The sequence below is a fragment of the Rattus norvegicus genome, chromosome 16 (assembly GCF_021556685.1).
Source record: "Rattus norvegicus strain SHRSP/BbbUtx chromosome 16, alternate assembly SHRSP_T2T, whole genome shotgun sequence".
Classification (NCBI taxonomy): domain Eukaryota; kingdom Metazoa; phylum Chordata; class Mammalia; order Rodentia; family Muridae; genus Rattus; species Rattus norvegicus.
In genome coordinates, this window is record NC_141549.1 from 89657902 (window position 1) to 89679292 (window position 21391).

Sequence of the window (21391 nt, forward strand, 5' to 3'; positions counted from 1 at the left end):
TTTCAGTGTCCCCATCCTAGCTCAGAGGCTGAAGCATGCGATTCAAGATACTCAGATACACTTTTCTCTTTATCTTAAAAAACATTGCCCAAGTGACTTTTAGGATAGATCCAACTTTGTCATTTTCTTTCTGGAGTTTTCTATTGCCTCATGTTTCACTAAGCCTACCTTTACAGTTGACATAGTTAAGTCATTAATAATGGCTAAGTGACTGCCAGAATTAGCCCCTGAGTCATGGGCTATGTAAGGTTTAGCTCTCCTGAAGGTTTGTATTTTCAGTCCAGTCCTGGCACACAGTGCCTTGCCTTAACCTAGTTGGAAAGTGCACAGTTCACACCCCATAAAACAGAACACTATCTACCACTGAAGACAAACAAAAATACCAGGACTCGAAAAGTCTATGTGGCATTGAAATCAACCTGGATCTGAGAGGAACGCTTTATTGTAGGAACTTCTTTCACCTCTTACATTTAGAAAGATATGAGAATTTACTGTTCCATGAAATTGCAAAATAACTCTTATCAAGGACCTAGAGAAACACGTATCTAGTTTCTTCCATGGACAGATATGTGTTTACTAGGTAAATTTATCTTCTTAATGCTATTTGCTTATGAACTGTACCTTAAATTTAAAAAAAAATCCAAACTGGATGAACTAATAGGATTTTTTTCTTTTGGGGCAGTGGCAACTAAACCTAGAGATGTTTTCATGTTAGGCAAAATCTCTCTACCACTGAACTGTATCCCCCCATGAGTGGCTTTTTAAAGTTTACATGTACTTTTACAAAATTTCAGCCTTCTTCAATGTATACATTTCTCACCTGTTGATTGTTTTCCTTCCCTTCAGAGCATGTGGAGACACTCCTGTGATAGTGTTAATGATGAGCACAGAGACATCTTTTAAAGAGTTCACATGCGTTCATATTCTTCCTTAGGAAATGCATTTCATACCAATAATTTCTCTTAGATAATCTAGGGAACATTTCTGGCATTTTATTTTATTATACATATCCAACAAATAGTTTCCTTACTTCGTTAGTCCACCTTCCATTCCCCAAAGAAATTGGTCTCAGGTCCTAGAGACAGATCATCTACTTACCTTCATCAAATGTCTGTAGGACTCAAAATGTTAACAGGGAACTTTGCTTCATAGCAACCCACAGGCTATGAATCAAGTTACTACAAGCAACACGACTTTAGTGCTTCAGTATTTCTAGAGGCTGTGATGGATTAGTCAATTTCAAAGCGCAAGACCAAGAGCAAATGAAGTCCATATTCAAATGCGGGGCACAGACTATCTTTGCACTCATTGCCTTTTCTGACATGTTGACAAATGCATATTCACAGACTATCAGAAACTAGATAGAGTTACCTAACCAGCGTACTGCCAAAGTTTGAAACAACTGTGAGAGCCATTGAAACATATTTTTCTGGATGGTGAAGCTTAAGAACCAGATTGATGACAGCACCAGAAGTCATGTGATACTCAGGACCCCAAGTGGGAGGTATAGTGCACGAAAGTCTGCCTTTAGTTAGCAATCTGGACGTGGCTCCCTTTATTCTTCTTTCCTTAAGGGGGGTCACTTGTCTAAAATGGAAGCTCTCTTGGGTCCACTCTCCTAGAAGTCCACAGGGTCAAAGCTATGAGCTAGCATGGTGTCCTCCACGTGTGAATACAGAGATGCTTATAGTCTCTGAGAAGCTGGTTGTGTAGCCATTTCTGCTGGAGGCCAACAAACCTGTAGTGTGGATCTCTCCTCCTTATTCATTCATGGAAGCTTGACCCAGGGCCCTCCAGACTTTTGCATCAAAATAGAGTGTGGCCAGTGTTTCCTTGATTGTTCTTTTTCTATTCTTCACCTTTTCTTCTAGCCTTATATTAAAGAGGATGATCAAGAAAGTCTCATGTTTCTGTTTCCAACCCTTGAGTGCCGGGATTCCTCAATTACATGTACCACCATGTCTGGTTTTATGCTATGCTGGGGATTAAAGAGAGCCTCATGCATGCCAGGCAAGATTCCACCAATGTTGCTCTATCTCCAGTCCTCTTTTTGCCTATTTAAGTTCTTTTTAAACATTATACTGTTAGGAACACTAATTGACACCCAGAGACACATGGCTGTGCCTTGCTAGTAAACACTACTAATGGAATGCTGCATTGCTGCTCAAAAGGCTCTGCCTGAAACACACATAACTCAAACTCATTAGGAGGTTATTCTTGATTGTTACCAGGCTTCATTTCTAAACTGTGAACATCTGAATTGTTCAAGCTAACTCAGCTTGAAATGTAAGAGGATGCAATGTAGACCATCTCCTAGCCTGATCTACCTACAAAGGCTATTCATTTACCTGAGAGTTCTCCACATAACAGCCGGCTCAGTATTTATGGCCAGAGTGACAGGGAAGATCATCCTATGAAAGAAGGTAACTTTTTTTTCATCCAAAAATAGGTCGTATAATGACTGTGTAAAGGGCAGCTTTCTGAGAGTGTCACTTTGCATGGCAAAAAAAAAATCTCAAGGTCATTCACTAGTAGCAGGCATATGCCTCTTCATTAGAGACCAAAAAACCTTAACTTAAGGAAGATATCATCCTTGTTCATTCTCTTATTCTAATGTGCATTTCTAAAGTGAATATTGTCTTTGACGTTACTGCTGCTCCATAGTACCTCATACTCCCATCTCGTCATTCCACTTGACTCCAGCAAGTAGTGAGACCTTAGTATGTAAGACACAACCTTATATTTTCTGTTATACCCTAGTTGCTTTAACTAAAAGTTTGGTAAACTACAGAGAAATAAATTAAAGTTTACATCCTATTATAAATGTTACCCAAATTAAGAATTAATGTATATTGAAGGAAACACTAAAATGTCATAAGATTTCTCATTGTACAACAAAAATGAATTGCTTCATTCATCTTTTTCCCTTAATAAAACTCATGTGATTTCATAGCTTCTGACTTCTCAGAGAAACTGAAACCTAGTGGAGACAAATAAAGTTGTCTCTTCTTTGACTCAGTGGGTTAAATTGTTTCTTTCAGTGTCACATGTAAATTCCAGCTGTCTGGTAAGTTACCTTCCTTTTTCCTTTGAAAACACTAGGTCATCCCCACATCACTGCATGGCTTCAGGGACTTTACTTGACCTGATTGGGATGGCCATGAAATGAAAAACAGACAGAGATGGATACAGGAATAGAAAAGCTGGGGTTGCTGGATGGGGAATCTGATGGAGAAATCACAGCACCTAAAGTAAGCTCTGTGTGCTTATTATATAGCACTGAATAGGTAGGTGACATGATTACATATGGAAAGAGAAGGCCAGGTCCCTCTATATAGCTGGATCGAGGAGGCAGGTCTAACTAATTACGGTAAGAGGAGTCCCCGAGGGAACTCTTCGGGCCATGAGCATCCAGAGAGAAAACATTGTAGATGTTTTTTGCACACAGGTCAACATTTATACCTGGATGGGAAGGATTTCTCCCCTTTCCCATGAGTCTGATGCTCGGGTCCTTGCTATAGCCACTTCAAGGGGGAAAAGCACAGATTCACTCAGAATTTCAAATACTTAGAGCTTCCTCTATTTCACACATTTCACATTTCCATGCTTATAATTCCAGGATTTGGAAAACCAGTGCAGTAGGATTTCAATGATTTCCAGGGCACCTTCAGGTATGTATTGAATTCCAGGGTACATGGAAGTGAGATACTGTCTTAAAAAACAAACAAAAATCTTATTAAATTACACAATGAAATAAATTATGTAGCAAGGAATCTTTCTCATGTTTTTGAATAATTGAGGGTCCATTGGAGAGAATTAACTATAGAATCTATACGCTCCACAAACATTTGGCCGTTTGTGTTTAATACTATCTTAACATTTAGAAGTGTATGATAAATATTATAATTTCACCCTGTTATTGCTCCACTGTCCTACCGAGTCATGGGGTTCAATACTTATCCTGATGGAGTCTGAAACATGAATCTCTATAGGTCTTTTTCAACCAATTTGCACATTGCCTGCACAGTCAAGGGGTGTTTTTTGATACCAAAGGTTTTGGATCAATTTTGCCCAGAGTGGTATGTCAGAGATCATCTCTTTATTAGTCTGGTGTGAATAGGGTGATAATTATACTCCAGCATGATTGATTTATGTGGGACTCTTGGTTAATTTGTAATAGCCGTATGACATTTGGACTGTGTGCAAGTGAAGGAGAAGTCATGAGGAATGCAACAGGGCAAGTCTTACCCTTTTCTCAACCAAACCTAGCATAATACCCTCCTAGTCAATAACTCTGCAATAAAACTCCAGCTGTCACAGATCCAAGGGAAAACATAATGCCACCTACTGATATCCAGTTTGATTGTTTGTGTAAAAGATCAGAACTACTCCTAATATATTAAAATGAGCATACATCAATAATGGCATTTGATATTTTTATTAAATCAATGCTTTAACTAAATGGCACATTAAAAAAATAACATCATACAAGCCTAGTAAACACTGGGGACAGAAGCGAAAGGATTGTAATAGAAGCTATCATTGTGAACATGCTGTCATTAACTCGGAGCATTTGCCAAGCATCCTAGAGTGAAAGTGGCAATGAAGCTCCCTTTTTCTAACACAAAAGAGTAATCAGAAGTCATGTTTTGTCTACCAGAAGAATTTTTCACTAGTCTTTAATGGAGATCACTCCTGTTTTTGGAGAAAAAAAATTGTTTCTCTCTATGACTGTATTTTAATACCATCATCTGAAAAGCAGGTAGCAGGTACTATTTGGCTTCCTGATGATTTGGGAGGTGTTTAGTCTTTCTAGACTGTCATCATTCAAAGGAAGATTAGCATCTATCTGTATTCCCTTTGCTATAACAACTAATAAGAATATAGGTGTTGAGGCAGGACCACCTTCATGTAAATCCCACCTGCTCCCAAGCATCTGTGTGATCCAGAACATGGTACTAAGCCCTCTGTGTGATAGTGAATTGAATTCTTTACAGTGCTTAGAATGTAGCAAACAAGGAATCCAAGGAATACTAGCCACCTTCTGTGTATGTATTACTATTACTACCAGTTCATAACCACAGCTATTCTATTTGCTCAGATATCTTAAAAAGAAAAAAAATGAATTTGAGAGCTAGTACACAGCTACTTAGCATCTCTTGTTTCCAATAACTATGAGATACTTTGCAGAATTACATTTGTTGACTCAAATTTTTAATAAAATCTTTCTTGAAAGCAGAAATATTCTTGAGGAACCACCGGGGTGTTTATCATATCTGTGGAACTCTTGAAATGAACATAAAAAGTTAGTAGATGAAAATAAGTACACTAACATATCCAATGGTATGCTTTTAAAGGGAAGGACTAGAAGATTTACAGTCATGGCAATAATGGGTAATAAAGACCTCTTCATGGCTTGGGTCTTACCATGAACTTAGGAAGTATATGGCAGTCAATATGAAGTATTAGCAAAGAATAGATTGTTTCTTTCATTTCTATTTGTCCAGAATTTATTTGTTGGTTCAGGGTTGTTGTCTAATTGTTGAACATTTTGCTGACAAAGTCCTGTCTTCTCTCACTCACATCTCTAAGATCTTCTTACAGTCAATCCCCCCGCTCCCCAAGCATATGTAATGGACTTGGTCAAAATTCTCAGTATCTTTAGACCTTAGATAATCTTAACCTGATATTTGAAGATCAGTTTTCTCTAACAAGTGTACTGTGCTGATCAGATGAAAACAAGATCAGTGAGAGTTGGGATGGTGTGTCTGGAGACCATGCCAGACCTCTTCCCACCTATTGAGATCCTTTCTACCATGGCGAGGTGATGTGTGTATTCATCTGAAAAACAATTTTACTCATGGCTGCATCATTAGTGTAATTAATTGTTACCAGCCATCCATTCTTTCAACACATATCCATGGAGTCCTACTGTGTCCCACCTACTTGTTTGTCTATTCTCCTGTATAGTATATAAAACATTCATTATCATAAAGATCTGCCATTACTGTGACTGTCACGGTCCTCTCCATCATGACATTTTGAACATTATGTTCTATAATTACGTCCACTTCTTACTGTAGCGTTGTCCTCATGTGGACTGACCTATTTTATCTTCACAACATGTAGCATTTATAGTACCGTCTCGTGTATAGAACTTAAGCCATGGCAAGGTTAGGTAACTTGTATCCTTCACACAGAACCAGGTTGCCCAGGTTATTATTTAATCATCATATTTATTAAAAATTATTTTAGAGGATCCTGGAGGCCAATGAGTATGGAGAGAAGTATGCAAGCACAGGACACAGACCCACTCCTGTTGTATATAATTATGTGAGCAGATGGGAGAGGCTAATGACTTTTAATCCCAAGTGCATTAAAGAAGATTAAAGACGCCTACAGACCTAAGGATCTGTGTTGAAGATTTTATATGCAATACCATTCTCGTTTGTTCATGTTTGCTGTCGTGATTTCTTGAGTCTGTAAGGCAGACTGTGTGCATGTTTGCAAGTCTAGGTGGCACACCACCATCTGAATTTCTGAACCATGTTGCGGATCTCTAGTGCCAAATCCTACAAGGTTTTGGTTTTCTATTTATAGGAGCCTAGAAACCACTCTAGCCTTTGGAGTCACAGCTTCGCGGCAGTTTCAGCGTCTGCTACTTATTAAGTGTTGATGGACCATCTGGGGCTTTCAGAGTCTTATGTGACATCTTCTTCAACTTACCTTGGAATCTTAGACTTCACTGAGATCTATGCATAAGTCATTATGGAATGGAAAGGAAAATGGCCACGTTTGATTACTTTTGGTTTAGAATCAGGAAAGCTGAAGTTATACAGGTCAGTGTAACTTACAAACTGTTCCTTTTGCCGTATCGTCTTTCGGCAGAGATCTGGAGGTACAATGCAGCATTCAGTCTCCCTCACTCCACTTTGATTGTGTTCTAGTACTTTTTCCTGTAGCTCTGCTTTATTTCAATTCCTGGCAACTAAACAAAATAAGGTATGGGGACGCATTACAAGTATGTTAACTACATTTCCAATATTATAAGAAAGATGTTTATGAAAAACACACTTCACAATTCTTCCTGGAAATTGGTTGGATATTATATGCCAAGCTCACAGAGTTTTTTGTAACTTAAGTCAGATCCAAAGTCTGGCTGTTCTTGCCATCACTCATTGTATTTGCTTATGAGTTATTTTTCAGACAATTAGCACAATGAGACAGTAATTGAGACAGAATTGTCTGAAACAGGCACACATATACAAATCCAAACTCAATATAAATATGGTACATTGTAAGAACTTATGAACAAGAATAATTATATGAGTATTTTACCTAATCAAATATATCTGATAAGCATAAGGAGTTTATTTTTTTGATTCGAGGGTGACAAATAGGTTTCTGACATTTTATAATAAAATTAGATGATTTTTTTCTTTCTTGAAGGAAAAACAAAAATGAGACTTGTAAGATATAAATAGCTTAACTTAGAATTATAGATATTTGAACAACTACACATATTTGAGCAGTTGTTTAAAAAATTTACAGGGAAAAGTGATAGCAATGAAATTATTATAAATATGCATAAACTGACATTGACAGTTTATATCACTTATATTTTTTCTTTTGCAGAACAATCAGAACAATACACTTTTGTACTCGTTCTATATAATTCTGAAATCATGAGAACATACATCTTGCCATTGCAGCAACTCAAATGGTAGACATCTTGCGCTTTTTTAACCATAATGCATTGCTCAGAACAAGTTCCAGTCTGGAGAGTAAATGGTCCTTTGAGTTTATCCTTCTGCATAGTAATGAGGATGGAGAAAGAGAGAGAGAGAGAGAGAGGTGGGTGGAACCCACATAGAACAATAGCTGGAGGGGACAGCTGAAGGTTGTTGTCCAGTGACTGCAGGACAAACTATTCTTATCTGAAATGGCCTCCTTAAAAGGCAAAAGGCATCCCTTTCTTTTCTAAGTCGATTAAAAGAGTAATGGCGTCCCTATCTTTTTCCAAGTCTATTTAGCATGCTTTTGTTTATACCTGACAGAGCTAGGCTGTTCTAGATTCTCAGCTAATGCAGTTCTAACTAGGACGTGAGAACTAGGAAGGTTTTGGTTATCAGACAATGAATGTCCTTTGTGCTGTTTTCCACTCACAGAAATTCTCTCTGATCCCATCCACATGCCACAGTGAGTCCTTTAATTTATTATTGCTAATGGATTTTCTAAAACAACAGCCATCGATTTTTCTCAAGTTCTCCTTATGATTTTAACAACCTATGCTGGTATTCTACACTACACGTTACAGGAAGACTTACAAGTGTGGCAGAGGACTAGGCTTAAGTAAAAAAAATACCTTTTATCAGAAACATGAAGAGAAACTCTTTGGGGTATTGTTGCCAAAGGCTGGGGAATAGTACCTTTTTTCTTACCAACTTGCAGAAAGTACATTTAATATGAAAAATTCATATACTAAGAGCATTTACCGTTTGTAATTGAAGCTTGTTTATATTTTTGAAATGTGTGTGTGTGTGTGTGTGTGTGTGTGTGTGTGTGTGTGTGTTTAGGGTATGTACAAATGACTTCAGGTGCCTCTGGAGGCCAAAGGACCCTTTGCAGGGCAAGTAAAAGGTGGTTTTAAGCCATTGGGTATGGGTGCTGTGAACCATAAGCCAGAACTCCAGTTCTAGCACTTAGTTTCTTCCTTCAGCATGCGTTCCTTTTGTTCTTTTTTTATTTAAGTAAGTGAATTGCATTGAAAATAGTAAATTATAAGATACTAGTTTCACTAGAAAGGGGAATTCAAGAGAGGTGAGTACAGAAAGGTTTATTTGAGATCGGGTCTGACCTCATCTCCCCAGTAAATGTTAATAGCTCTTTAATTGGTTGATCTATTGTCCAAACTTTTTTTTATTGTTGAGATTCATTTATTCATTGATTTAAATGAGTTTTCATTACCATATATGAAGTTTACCCTTCAGTACATGCGTGGAATCAGCCCTGGTCATACTCACTCTCCCATCAGGGTCTCTTGTTCCTCCTTCCTCCTCCCCCTCTTTTGGTCCCACGCCTCCAGCACTTCCCCCTTTATTTTTTTAATTTGCTGGTCAGAACTTTATTAACCAATCTTTGATGGTCAAAACCAATTTTATATAAAATAGACCCTGGTCATGGCTAAGCAAGCTATTTCCTGGTCTGCAGCCAGATGTCTGGACCTGTAAATCAGCATCTGAATACACGTTGCATGAAACTGTCCCCTAACATGTTCCCTGTGACCCATTTGTTCCAAGGAGACTCTTCCTCATGAAGATTCCACAATCTTTTGAAAGACCACCTCCATCTCTTACCCACAAAAGCGCTCCCTCCCAGCTCCAGAAAACCATGAAAGAGTCAAGCACCTAATGGTTTCACCTTATTCTGCTGTACTCATAGATAGTGCCTGGTTCAAAAGTCACCTGAGAGGCTTCTTTTGGTGACAAATGAGATGGTTACAGAAGCCATGGCAAGATATTATGTAGAGTCTAAACTTGAGTTCGATGTTGGTTCCCTGCCCTCAGAGGTCAGTAATCCTACAGAAGAGAGGGAGAAAAGATTGTAGAAGTCAGAGGGTATACAGGACACCAGGAGAGCATGGTGATTCAACTATGCAGGACTTACTTGGGGTGTAGAGACTAAAGCGCCAAGCATAGAGGCTGTATGGGGCTGCAACAGGTCCTCTGTATATATGCTATGGCTATTAGCTTGGTGGTTTTGTGGGTCTCCTAACAGTGGGATTGGGTGTATCTCTGACTCTTGTCTGCTCTTGAAACTCTTTTCCTCTTGAGTCCGGCTCTTTGTTTGTTGTGGCCTTTCCTACCCCTTTGTGATTCCTTTACACAATACATTCAAAGAAAGTTTTAGATTTCCTTTTGAATATCTTTGCTTCATTGGCCTATGAATAGGTTTAAAATTTCTTTGTATTTCATACTTTCCAGGTTTTCTTTGTTGCTGAATTCTAGCTCTGGTTCTAGTTTAATGAGTTAGAAACGATTTGTGAGTTCTGGTTTTTGGAATTTGTTTGGACTTTTTCAGGCCTCCCACACAGGTTTCGTTCTGGAGACTGGTCTAGATATTCTTGAGATTGAATATCTTTTTTGACAGAATGGTCAATTGGTGTCTCAGCTACTGGTTCTAAGGTAGGTTATAAATCCATTGTTCTTTATTTTCTGTTAGAGACCTTTCGTGTAGGTCATACTCTTGATTTTTTTTCTTCCTTGAAAGCCTGTATGTTTGTTTAGTAATCTAAATGTATGAGGTTTATTTATGTTTGGCCATTAACATGATTGTAGTTTCTAATAGCAAGAGCTAAAAGAGTATGATACAGACAGATGTGCCTTAGTTACTATTAACTGCCTTGGGGTTAATTGCTGCTCTCTGCTACCTTTCTCATTTTCTACTTCATCAGTGAGAGCCAAAGTGAGAGATAAAGTTTGGGAATGGTTATCTTTGCAACGAGCTGCCCTGAATGGAGTTTGCTCTCTTGTAGTATTGAGATTCAGCCCAGGTCCTCACCCAATTCTAGGTTTAAGCCATACCCCTCCCTCCTGGTTTAGCATTTCCATGTTACATAATTGGTTCTTCAGCTGAACTAGCAATGGTTTAGGGTGTACTGGGCATGCTCAGTGCCATATAACCAATAATTTGGATCTTCCCTGAAACATCAGTGATTAAAAAAATCATTCTCATCAAAATAAATTTTATCAGGGTTTAGAAAAAAATTAGGAATTCATATTAAGATAAAAATGAACCTTTAAGAAGACAGTGGATGTTTATTTTGGTGCAATTAGGACATGACTCCAGATGGTGGTGTACACATGGGAATTGGAAAGAGATTAAGCACATCTTAATATATCTCATCTCATTATAATGGGGCATGTTTGTATACAGGATGCTTATTAAGTCTCTTTACTAGGAGCTTGTATAATGGCCAAAACCAAGACAAATAAATATATATTCTGGTTGTTGTTGTGACTATAAAATTATATCAATTGGGTTATTTTATAAAGTATAAAGCAAAAAGCAAAAGGAAATTCCTTGAATGCTTAGTTTAAAGATGTACAAAAGTCTGTCTTAGATTCCATTTACCTTTAACATGAAAATAATAATCAAATATTTCCTTAAAGGCACTCTTCAAAGTATATGTGCATCACTGTCCTTAGACATATTAGTTGAACTGGAGTACTTTTCAGGGCAAATTATTTCTTTTTTTTTATAGTTGATTATCTCAGTTACAGTCCAATAATCGTCTTTCATTGAGAATAAATACTAGAACTCAGGCTTTATAGCAATTTATAATATTCACAGTGTATATAAAACTGTGTTCTGGTGTGTGTGTGTGTGTGTGTGTGTGTGTGTGTGTGTGTGTGTGTGTGTGTGTGTGTTTTAACAGACTGATACTTCTGGAATTTTTCCTGAAACTCATAGCAATAAAAATGAATTTTTTTCATGAACAGATGCCTAGATTGCATTTCTCCACTCTTAAGATTGTTTTATAATTCCATAAATGTTTATACATACCTACGGCACAGGAAATTCTCAAAAGATTAAGAATTTGTTTAGGAAAGTCTGATTGGTTTATTGGCTTAGCCTCAAGAGCGTTTGAAAAACACATGTGGAACATCTTACTGATAACCACTTCTGAAATTGTCTTGAGTAAAGTACACAGTGGTAAGTGGTTCTGTGGTGCCTCTCTGGAGATAGCAGGTGCACAGGTGAATCAGTCATTACTCTGTAAGATAGACAGATAGAGCAATATATATGTACATATATATGTATGTATATATGTATATATATTACTTTTTCCCCATTAATTTCTAACAAAATTCTTTTTTTCTTTAATCTTCTTGCTATTTTGCCTTTCCTGATAAGATGAATACTTTTTCAAACAAACAAACAAACAAACAAACAAACCCTCTTATTCTGTCAGGTCTAGATCAAGAATTTGCACGAGAGGAATCCCTGCCCATTACCATTTCATGGCCACATCACTATGTCTGAGTTTGCATATGTAGAGTGTTTTTGTTGTCATTATGTATTTAAGCATTTTTTCTACTTGATATTCTGATTTAGGACAATGATATAACTTTCTTACCTCCCTCCAGCATAGACTTCTCAGTACTATTTCTTAACACAGTGATACATGGGTGCAACACATAGAAGGGACTTAGATCACTAGAAATGAAATGTTAATTCAACTCTGTTTAATTTTTTCCATACAATATAGTAAATTAGTGTCATTGCTTTAAGATAAAGTACTAGGTTTGGCTCTTACTTTTAAGGTACTGTCCATCATTGTGTATCCATGGCAGCAGGAGCATGAAACAGCTGCTCACATTGTGCTGACACACAGCAGACAGGGAAAGAGAGAGAGAGAGAGAGAGTTGAGAACTTCATACACAGTATTTTGGTCGTAAATTTTATGTTCTAGACTCTTTCAATGAAGTTAACGACACTAAAAGTTATGACACAACTGGAGAAAAGGGTTCTCCTTTTATGGCTTAAATTGTTGAAGAATAAGGACAGCATGCCAGGAAACAATAACCACAGAAGTAACAATATTTTCAGGGGTGTGCACTATGGTATGAATATTATTTAGAAGTTTGAGAAAAACGCTAAAATCCACTAGTGCTACACAGCCTTGCTGTGGGTGTGTTATCCAGGTCTGCACTTGTACCCCACAGTATTGATATGTACAAAAGCTAAATGTTCATGCTAAGTTTTGCAGACATTCACAGTTCAGTAGGTAATTTCAACCACTTTGGAAAATGCACATCTTATCATTCTTCCATAAGAGAGGGGAAATCTTTTTCAACATAACCACATTTTAGTTTTTACCATGTCTAGATTTGATGTATGAGGGTATAGGAGAAAGTGAGTATGAGAGAGGGACAGTGATTTATTTATTTACTCCCTCATACATTACATCTTGCAGATTCCCCTTCCTCCTTACCTCCCAGTTCTTCTCCTCCACCGCTCAGCTCCAATACACTCGTCCTCAATTTTTTTTTTACATAAAGGAGTAAGCCTCCCAGGAATATCAACCAAAAGTGGCATGTCAGACTACAATAAGACTAGGTACCTCCCTCCCTATTAAGCCTGGAAGAGGCACCTAAGTATGAGGAAAGGATCGTAAAAGGAGGCGGTCAGAGACAGCCTCTGCTCACACTGTTGGGAGTCCCACAAGAAGACCACACTACCCAACTGTCACATAAATGCAGAGGGCCAGATCAGACCCAGAGAAGCTAAGTAACATGGAGGGCTGTGGGTCTCTGCATCTGTTCAATTGGTTGCCTGATGAAGCTTCTCTGGTCACAAAGGACCTAGGAGGGAATCTATGAGTACAGCAGAATACCATTAAGTATAATTTCATTGTCTTTTTTCTTCCTGTCATGTTTGGTTCTCTTCTTGGTCTCCGGTCTATCAAGCCTCTGGTTCCTGGCCCTCTGAGCAGTGTCAGATATGGGCTCCTTCTCATGGCATGTCCCTCAAGCTGGACCAGACGTTGGTTGCGCTGCCTTTATGGCAGTACATCCTTCAGGCAGGACAAATTGTAGGTCAAAAGTTTTATGGCTGGATTGGTGTTCTAATCCTCCACTGGAAGTCTTGCCTATTTATAGGCAATGGCCAGTTCAGGCTCTGTTACTCCATTGCTAGGAGTCTTAGCAAGGTTCACCCTTGTAGATTTCCCAGAGTTTTCACTGCACTGGGTCTCCAGCTCATCCCTAAGAATGGTCCTAACTCCAGTTGTCTCTCCCAGACCTCTCTCCTTCCACCCTCCCTTCTGATGGGTTTCTCCTATTTAAATTCCTATCCACCCCAAGCCTAACTTGAATGTCTATTTTTTTCCCTTCCTGGAGAGATACATGCACAACCCACTAGAACCCTCCTCGTTATTTAGCCTCTTTGGGTTTGTGGATTGTAACTAATCACTTACATTATAGATAATATCCACTTATAAGTCAGTGCATACCATATTGGTCTTTCTGGGTCTAAGTTACCTCACTCTGGATGATTGTTACTAGTTCTGGTCATCTGCCTGCAAATTTCAATATGTTGGTTTTTTTTGGGGGGGGTTGTATATTTTTTTCTCTATTTCATCATTTACTTTTTTTTTTATTAACTTGAGTATTTCATATATACATTTCGAGTGTTATTCCCTTTCCCGGTTTCCGGGCAAACATCCCCCTCCCCCCTCCCCTTCCTTAAGGGTATTCCCCTCCCAACCCTCCCCGCATTGCCGCCCTCCCCCCAAAAGTCTAGTTCACTGGGGGTTCAGTCTTAGCAGGACCTAGGGCTTCCCCTTCCACTGGTGCTCTTACTAGGATATTCATTGCTACCTATGAGGTCAGAGTCCAGGGTCAGTCCATGTATAGTCTTTAGGTAGTGGCTTAGTCCCTGGAAGCTCTGGTTGCTTGGCATTGTTGTACATATGGGGTCTCGAGCCCCTTCAAGCTCTTCCAGTTCTTTCTCTGATTCCTTCAACGGGGGTTCTATTCTCAGTTCAGTGGTCTGCTGCTGGCATTCGCCTCTGTATTTGCTGTATTCTGGCTGTGTCTCTCAGGAGCGATCTACATCCGGCTCCTGTCGGTCTGCACTTCTTTGCTTCATCCATCTTGTCTAATTGGGTGGCTGTATATGTATGGGCCACATGTGGGGCAGGCTCTGAATGGGTGTTCCTTCAGTCTCTGTTTTAATCTTTGCCTCTCTCTTCCCTGCCAAGGGTATTCTTGTTCCCCTTTTAAAGAAGGCATGAAACATTCATGTTTTGATCATCCGTCTTGAGTTTCATTTGTTCTAGGCATCTAGGGTAATTCAAGCATTTGGGCTAATAGACACTTATCAATGAGTGCATACCATGTATGTCTTTCTGTGATTGGGTTAGCTCACTCAGAATGATATTTTCCAGTTCCAACAATTTGCCTACGAATTTCATAAAGTCGTTGTTTTTGATAGCTGAGTAATATTCCATTGTGTAGATGTACAATATTTTCTGTATCCATTCCTCTGTTGAAGGGCATCTGGGTTCTTTCCAGCTTCTGGCTATTATAAATAAGGCTGCGATGAACATAGTGGAGCACGTGTCTTTTTTATATGTTGGGGCGTCTTTTGGGTATATTCCCAAAAGAGGTATAGCTGGATCTTCATGCAGTTCAATGTCCAATTTTCTGAGGAACCTCCAGACTGATTTCCAGAATGGTTTTACCAGTCTGCAATCCCACCAACAATGGAGGAGTGTTCCTCTTTCTCCACATCTTCGCCAACATCTGCTGTCACCTGAGTTTTTGATCTTAGCCATTCTCACTGGTGTGAGGTGAAATCTCAGGGTTGTTTTGATTTGCATTTCCCTTATGACTAAAGATGTTGAACATTTCTTTAGGTGTTTCTCAGCCATTCGGCATTCCTCAGCTGTGAATTCTTTGTTTAGCCCTGAACCCCATTTTTTAATACGGTTATTTGTCTCCCTGCGGTCTAACTTCTTGAGTTCTTTGTATATTTTGGATATAAGGCCTCTATCTGTTGTAGGATTGGTAAAGATCTTTTCCCAATCTGTTGGTTGCCGTTTTGTCCTAACCACAGTGTACTTTGCCTTACAGAAGCTTTGCAGTTTTATGAGATCCCATTTGTTGATTCTTGATCTTAGAGCATAAGCCGTTGGTGTTTTGTTCAGGAAATTTTTTCCAGTGCCCATGTGTTCCAGATGCTTCCCTAGTTTTTCTTCTATTAGTTTGAGTGTGTCTGGTTTGATGTGGAGGTCCTTGATCCACTTGGACTTAAGCTTTGTACAGGGTGATAAGCATGGATCGATCTGCATTCTTCTACATATTGACCTCCAGTTGAACCAGCACCATTTGCTGAAAATGCTATCTTTTTTCCATTGGATGGTTTTGGCTCCTTTGTCAAAAATCAAGTGACCATAGGTGTGTGGGTTCATTTCTGGGTCTTCAATTCTATTCCATTGGTCTATCTGTCTGTCTCTGTACCAATACCATGCAGTTTTTATCACTATTGCTCTGTAATACTGCTTGAGTTCAGGGATAGTGATTCCCCCTGAAGTCCTTTTATTGTTGAGGATAGTTTTAGCTATCCTGGGTTTTTTGTTATTCCAGATGAATTTGCAAATTGTTCTGTCTAACTCTTTGAAGAATTGGATTGGTATTTTGATGGGGATTGCATTGAATCTGTAGATCGCTTTTGGTAAAATGGTCATTTTTACTATATTAATCCTGCCAATCCATGAGCATGGGAGATATTTCCATCTTCTGAGGTCGTCTTCTATTTCTTTCTTCAGTGTCTTGAAGTTCTTATTGTACAGATCTTTTACTTGCTTGGTTAAAGTCACACCGAGGTACTTTATATTATTTGGGTCTATTATGAAGGGTGTCGTTTCCCTAATTTCTTTCTCGGCTTGTTTCTCTTTTGTATAGAGGAAGGCAACTGATTTATTTGAGTTAATTTTATACCCAGCCACTTTGCTGAAATTGTTTATCAGCTTTAGTAGTTCTCTGGTGGAACTTTTGGGATCACTTAAATATACTATCATATCATCTGCAAATAGTGATATTTTGACTTCTTCTTTTACGATCTGTATCTCCTTGATCTTCTTTTGTTGTCTGATTGCTCTGGCTAGAACTTCAAGAACTATATTGATTAAGTAGGGAGAGAGTGGGCAGCCTTGTCTAGTTCCTGATTTTAGTGGGATTGCTTCAAGTTTCTCTCCATTTAGTTTAATGTTAGCAACTGGTTTGCTGTATATGGCTTTTACTATGTTTAGGTATGGGCCTTGAATTCCTATTCTTTCCAGGACTTTTATCATGAAGGGGTGTTGAATTTTGTCAAATGCTTTCTCAGCATCTAATGAAATGATCATGTGGTTCTGTTCTTTCAGTTTGTTTATATAATGGATCACGTTGATGGTTTTCCGTATATTAAACCATCCCTGCATGCCTGGGATGAAGCCTACTTGATCATGGTGGATGATTGTTTTGATGTGCTCTTGGATTCGGTTTGCCAGAATTTTATTGAGTATTTTTGCATCGATATTCATAAGGGAAATTGGTCTGAAGTTCTCTTTCTTTGTTGGGTCTTTGTGTGGTTTAGGTATAAGAGTAATTGTGGCTTCATAGAAGGAATTCGGTAGTGCTCCATCTGTTTCAATTTTGTGGAATATTTTGGATAATATTGGTATGAGGTCTTCTATGAAGGTCTGATAGAATTCTGCACTAAACCCGTCTGGACCTGGGCTCTTTTTGGTTGGGAGACCTTTAATGACTGCTTCTATTACGAGTTATGGGGTTGTTTAACTGGTTTATCTGTTCCTGATTTAACTTCGGTACCTGATATCTGTCTAGGAAATTGTCCATTTCCTGCAGATTTTAAAGTTTTGTTGAATATAGGCTTTTATAGTAAGATCTAATGATTTTTTGAATTTCCTCTGAATCTGTAGTTATGTCTCCCTTTTCATTTCTGATTTTGTTAATTTGGACACACTCTCTGTGTCCTCTCGTTAGTCTGGCTAAGGGTTTATCTATCTTGTTGATTTTTTCAAAGAACCAACTTTTGGTTCCGTTGATTCTTTCTGTGGTCCTTTTTGTTTCTACGTGGTTAATTTCAGCTCTGAGTTTGATTATTTCCTGCCTTCTACTCCTCCTGAGTGTATTTGCTTCTTTTTGTGCTAGAGCTTTTAGGTGTGCTGTCAAGCTGCTGACATATGCTCTTTCCTGTTTCTTTCTGCAGGCACTCAGCGCTATGAATTTTCCTCTTAGCACAGCTTTCATTGTGTCCCATAAGTTTGGGTATGTTGTACCTTCATTTTCATTAAATTCTAAAAAGTCTTTAATTTCTTTCTTTATTTCTTCCTTGACCAGGTTATCATTGAGTAGAGCATTGTTCAATTTCCACGTATATGTGGGCATTCTTCCCTTATTGTTATTGAAACCAGTTTTAGGCCGTGGTGGTCCGATAGCACGCATGGGATTATTTCTATTTTTCTGTACCTGTTGAGGCCCGTTTTTTGACCAATTATATGGTCAATTTTGGAGAAAGTACTATGAGGAGCTGAGAAGAAGGTATATCCTTTTGCTTTAGGATAGAATGTTCTATAAATATCCGTTAAGTCCATTTGGCTCATGACTTCTTTTAGTCTGTCTACGTCTCTGTTTAATTTCTGTTTCCATGATCTGTCCATTGATGAGAGTGGGGTGTTAAAATCTCCTACTATTATTGTGTGAGGTGCAATGTGTGTTTTGAGCTTTAGTAAGGTTTCTTTTACGTATGTAGGTGCCCTTGTATTTTGGGCATAGATATTTAGGATTGAGAGTTCACCTTGGTAGATTTTTCCTTTGATGAATATGAAGTCTCCTTCCTTATCTTTTTTGATGACTTTAGTTGAAAATTGATTTTATCTGATATTAGAATGGCTACTCCACCTTGCTTCTTCTGACCATTTGCTTGGAAAGTTGTTTTCCAGCCTTTCACTCTGAGGTAGTGTCTGTCTTTGTCTCTGAGGTGTGTTTCCTGTAGGCAGCAGAATGCAGGGTCCTCGTTGCATATCCAGTTTGTTAATCTATGTCTTTTTATTGGGGAGCTGAGGCCATGGATGTTGAGAGATATTAAGGAATAGTGATTACTGCTTCCTGTTATATTCATATTTGGATGTGAGGTTATGTTTGCGTGCTTTTCTTCTCTTTGTTTTGTTGCCAAGACGATTAGTTTCTTGCTTCTTCTAGGGTATAGCTTGCCTCCTTATGTTTGGCTTTACCATTTATTGTCCTTTGTAGTGCTGGATTTGTAGAAAGATATTGTGTAAATTTGGTTTTGTCATGGAATATCTTGGTTTCTCCATCTATGTTAATTGAGAGTTTTGCAGGATGCAGTAACCTGGGCTGGCATTTGTGTTCTCTTAGGATCTGTATGACATCAGTCCAGGATCTTCTGGCCTTCATAGTTTCTGGCGAAAAGTCTGGTGTAATTCTGATAGGTCTGCCTTTATATGTTACTTGACCTTTTTCCCTTACTGCTTTTAATATTCTTTCTTTATTTTGTGCGTTTGGTGTTTTGACTATTATGTGACTGGAGGTGTTTCTTTTCTGGTCCAATCTATTTGGAGTTCTGTAGGCTTCTTGTATGCCTATGGGTATCTCTTTTTTTAGGTTAGGGAAGTTTTATTCTATGATTTTGTTGAAGATATTTACTGGTCCTTTGAGCTGGGAGTCTTCACTCTCTTCTATACCTATTATCCTTAAGTTTGATCTTCTCATTGAGTCCTGGATTTCCTGTATGTTTTGGACCAGTAGCTTTTTCCGCTTTACATTATCTTTGAAAGTTGAGTCAATGATTTTTATGGAATCTTCTGCTCCTGAGATTCTCTCTTCCATCTCTTGTATTCTGTTGGTGAAGCTTGTATCTACAGCTCCTTGTCTCTTCTTTTGGTTTTCTATATCCAGGGTTGTTTCCATGTGTTCTTTTTGATTGCTTCTATTTCCATTTTTAATTCCTTCAACTGTTTGATTGTGTTTTCCTGGAATTTTTTCAGGGATTTTTGCGATTCCTCTCTGTAGGCTTCTACTTGTTTATTAATGTTTTCCTGTGTTTCTCTAAGGGAGTTCTTCATGTCTTTCTTGAAGTCCTCCAGCATCATGACCAAATATGATTTTGAAACTAGATCTTGCTTTTCTGGTGTGTTTGGATATTGCGTGTTTTTGCTTTGGTGGGAGAATTGGGCTCCAGTGATGGCATGTAGTCTTGGTTTCTGTTGCTTGGGTTCCTGCGCTTGCCTCTCGCCATCAGATTATCTCTAGTGTTACTTTGTTCTTCTATTTCTGACAGTGGCTAGACTGCCCTATAAGCCTGTGTGTCAGGAGTGCTGTAGACCTGTTTTCCTGTTTTCTTTCAGCCTGTTATGGCGACAGAGTGTTCTGCTTTCGGGCGTGTAGTTTTTTCTCTCTACAGGTCTTCAGCTGTTCCTGTGGGCCTGTGTCTTGAGTTCACCAGACAGGTCACTTGCAGCAGAAAAGTTGGTCTTACCTGTGGTCCCGAGGCTCAAGTTCGCTCACGGGGTGCTGCCAACGAGCTCTCTGTGGCGGCAGCAACCAGGAAGATCTGCGCCTCCCTTTCCGGGAGCTTCAGTGCACCAGGGTTCCAGATGGCATTTGGTGTTTTCCTCTGGCGTCCGAGATGTGTGTGCAGAGTGCAGTCTCTTCTGGTTTCCCAGGCGTGTCTGCCTCTCTGAGGGTTTAGCTCTCCCTCCCACGGGATTTGGGTGCAGAGAACTGTTCATCCGGTCTTTTTCCTTCAGGTTCCGGAGGTGTCTCAGACGCAGTGGTCCTGCTGCTCCTTGCCCCCCCCCCCACGGGAACCCAGAGGCCTTATACAGTTTCCTCTTGGGCCAGGGATGTGGGCAGGTGTGGGCAGTGTTGGTGGTCTCTTCTGCTCTGCAGCCTCAGGAGTGCCCACCTGACCAGGCGGTGGGGTCTCTCTCCCACGGGGTCTGGGAGCAGAGAGCTGCTGCAGGCCGGGATCTGCGGGTGTGGGACTCCCGGTAAACACAGAAGGTGCCCGGTCCTAGAGGAATTCTGCCTCTGTGTGTCCGGAGATCACCAGGCAGGTCTCTTGCGGCAGAAAAGTTGGTCTTACCTGTGGTCCCGAGGCTCAAGTTTGGTCGCGGGGTGCTGCCCAAGAGCTCTCCGCAGCGGCAGCAACCAGGAAGATCAATATGTTTGTTTTTAACAGTTGAATAACACTCTATTGTGTAAATGTACCACATTTTCTTTCTCCAATCTTCAGTTGAGGACATCAAGACTCTTTCTAGTTTCTGGCTATTATGAATAAAGTTGGTATGAACATAGTTGAGCTAGTACCCTCGAGGTAAAATGGAGTGTCCTTTGGGTATATGTCCAGGAATGGTGAAACTGGGTCTTGAAGTACATCAGTTCCCAATTTCTTGAGAATCTTCTGCTTTATTGGTTTCCAAAATGGTGTACAAGTTTGGATTCCCACCAGCAACAGAGGAAGAGTATTCCTCTTGCTGCATATCCTTACCAGAACAAGCTGTCTTTTGAGTTTTCGATCATAGCCATACTGACAGGTGTAAGTTGAGATCTCAGAATCACTTTGATTTGTATTTCCTTGATGGCTGAGGATGTTGAACACGTTTTAAGTGCTCCTTGGCTATCGAGATACCTCTGTTGAGAATTCTTTGCTTAGATTTGTTCCCTGTTTTTAATTGAATTACTTGGTTGTTTTTAATATCTAGTTCCTTGAGTTCTTTTTTATATTTTGGAAATTAGTCCTCTGTCAGATTTAGGGTTGTGAAAAAAATTCCCATTTTTTTAGGCTGCCATTTGTC

The 21391-nt window shown here is 39.2% G+C and overlaps 1 long non-coding RNA gene across 4 annotated transcripts in view; it reads left to right on the forward strand.

The window, feature by feature from the left end:
- The first annotated feature begins 6454 nt into the window (after positions 1–6454).
- LOC102546842 (uncharacterized) overlaps positions 6455–21391 on the forward strand; it is a 107845-nt gene continuing 92908 nt past the window's right edge. For 2 of the 4 annotated variants that reach the window (XR_015640138.1, XR_015640137.1), the window contains exon 1: positions 6455–6839. This is a non-coding gene — a long non-coding RNA (uncharacterized LOC102546842). The remainder of the gene's footprint in view (positions 6840–21391) is intronic. The other 2 variants (XR_015640136.1, XR_015640135.1) reach the window with 2 other exon arrangements.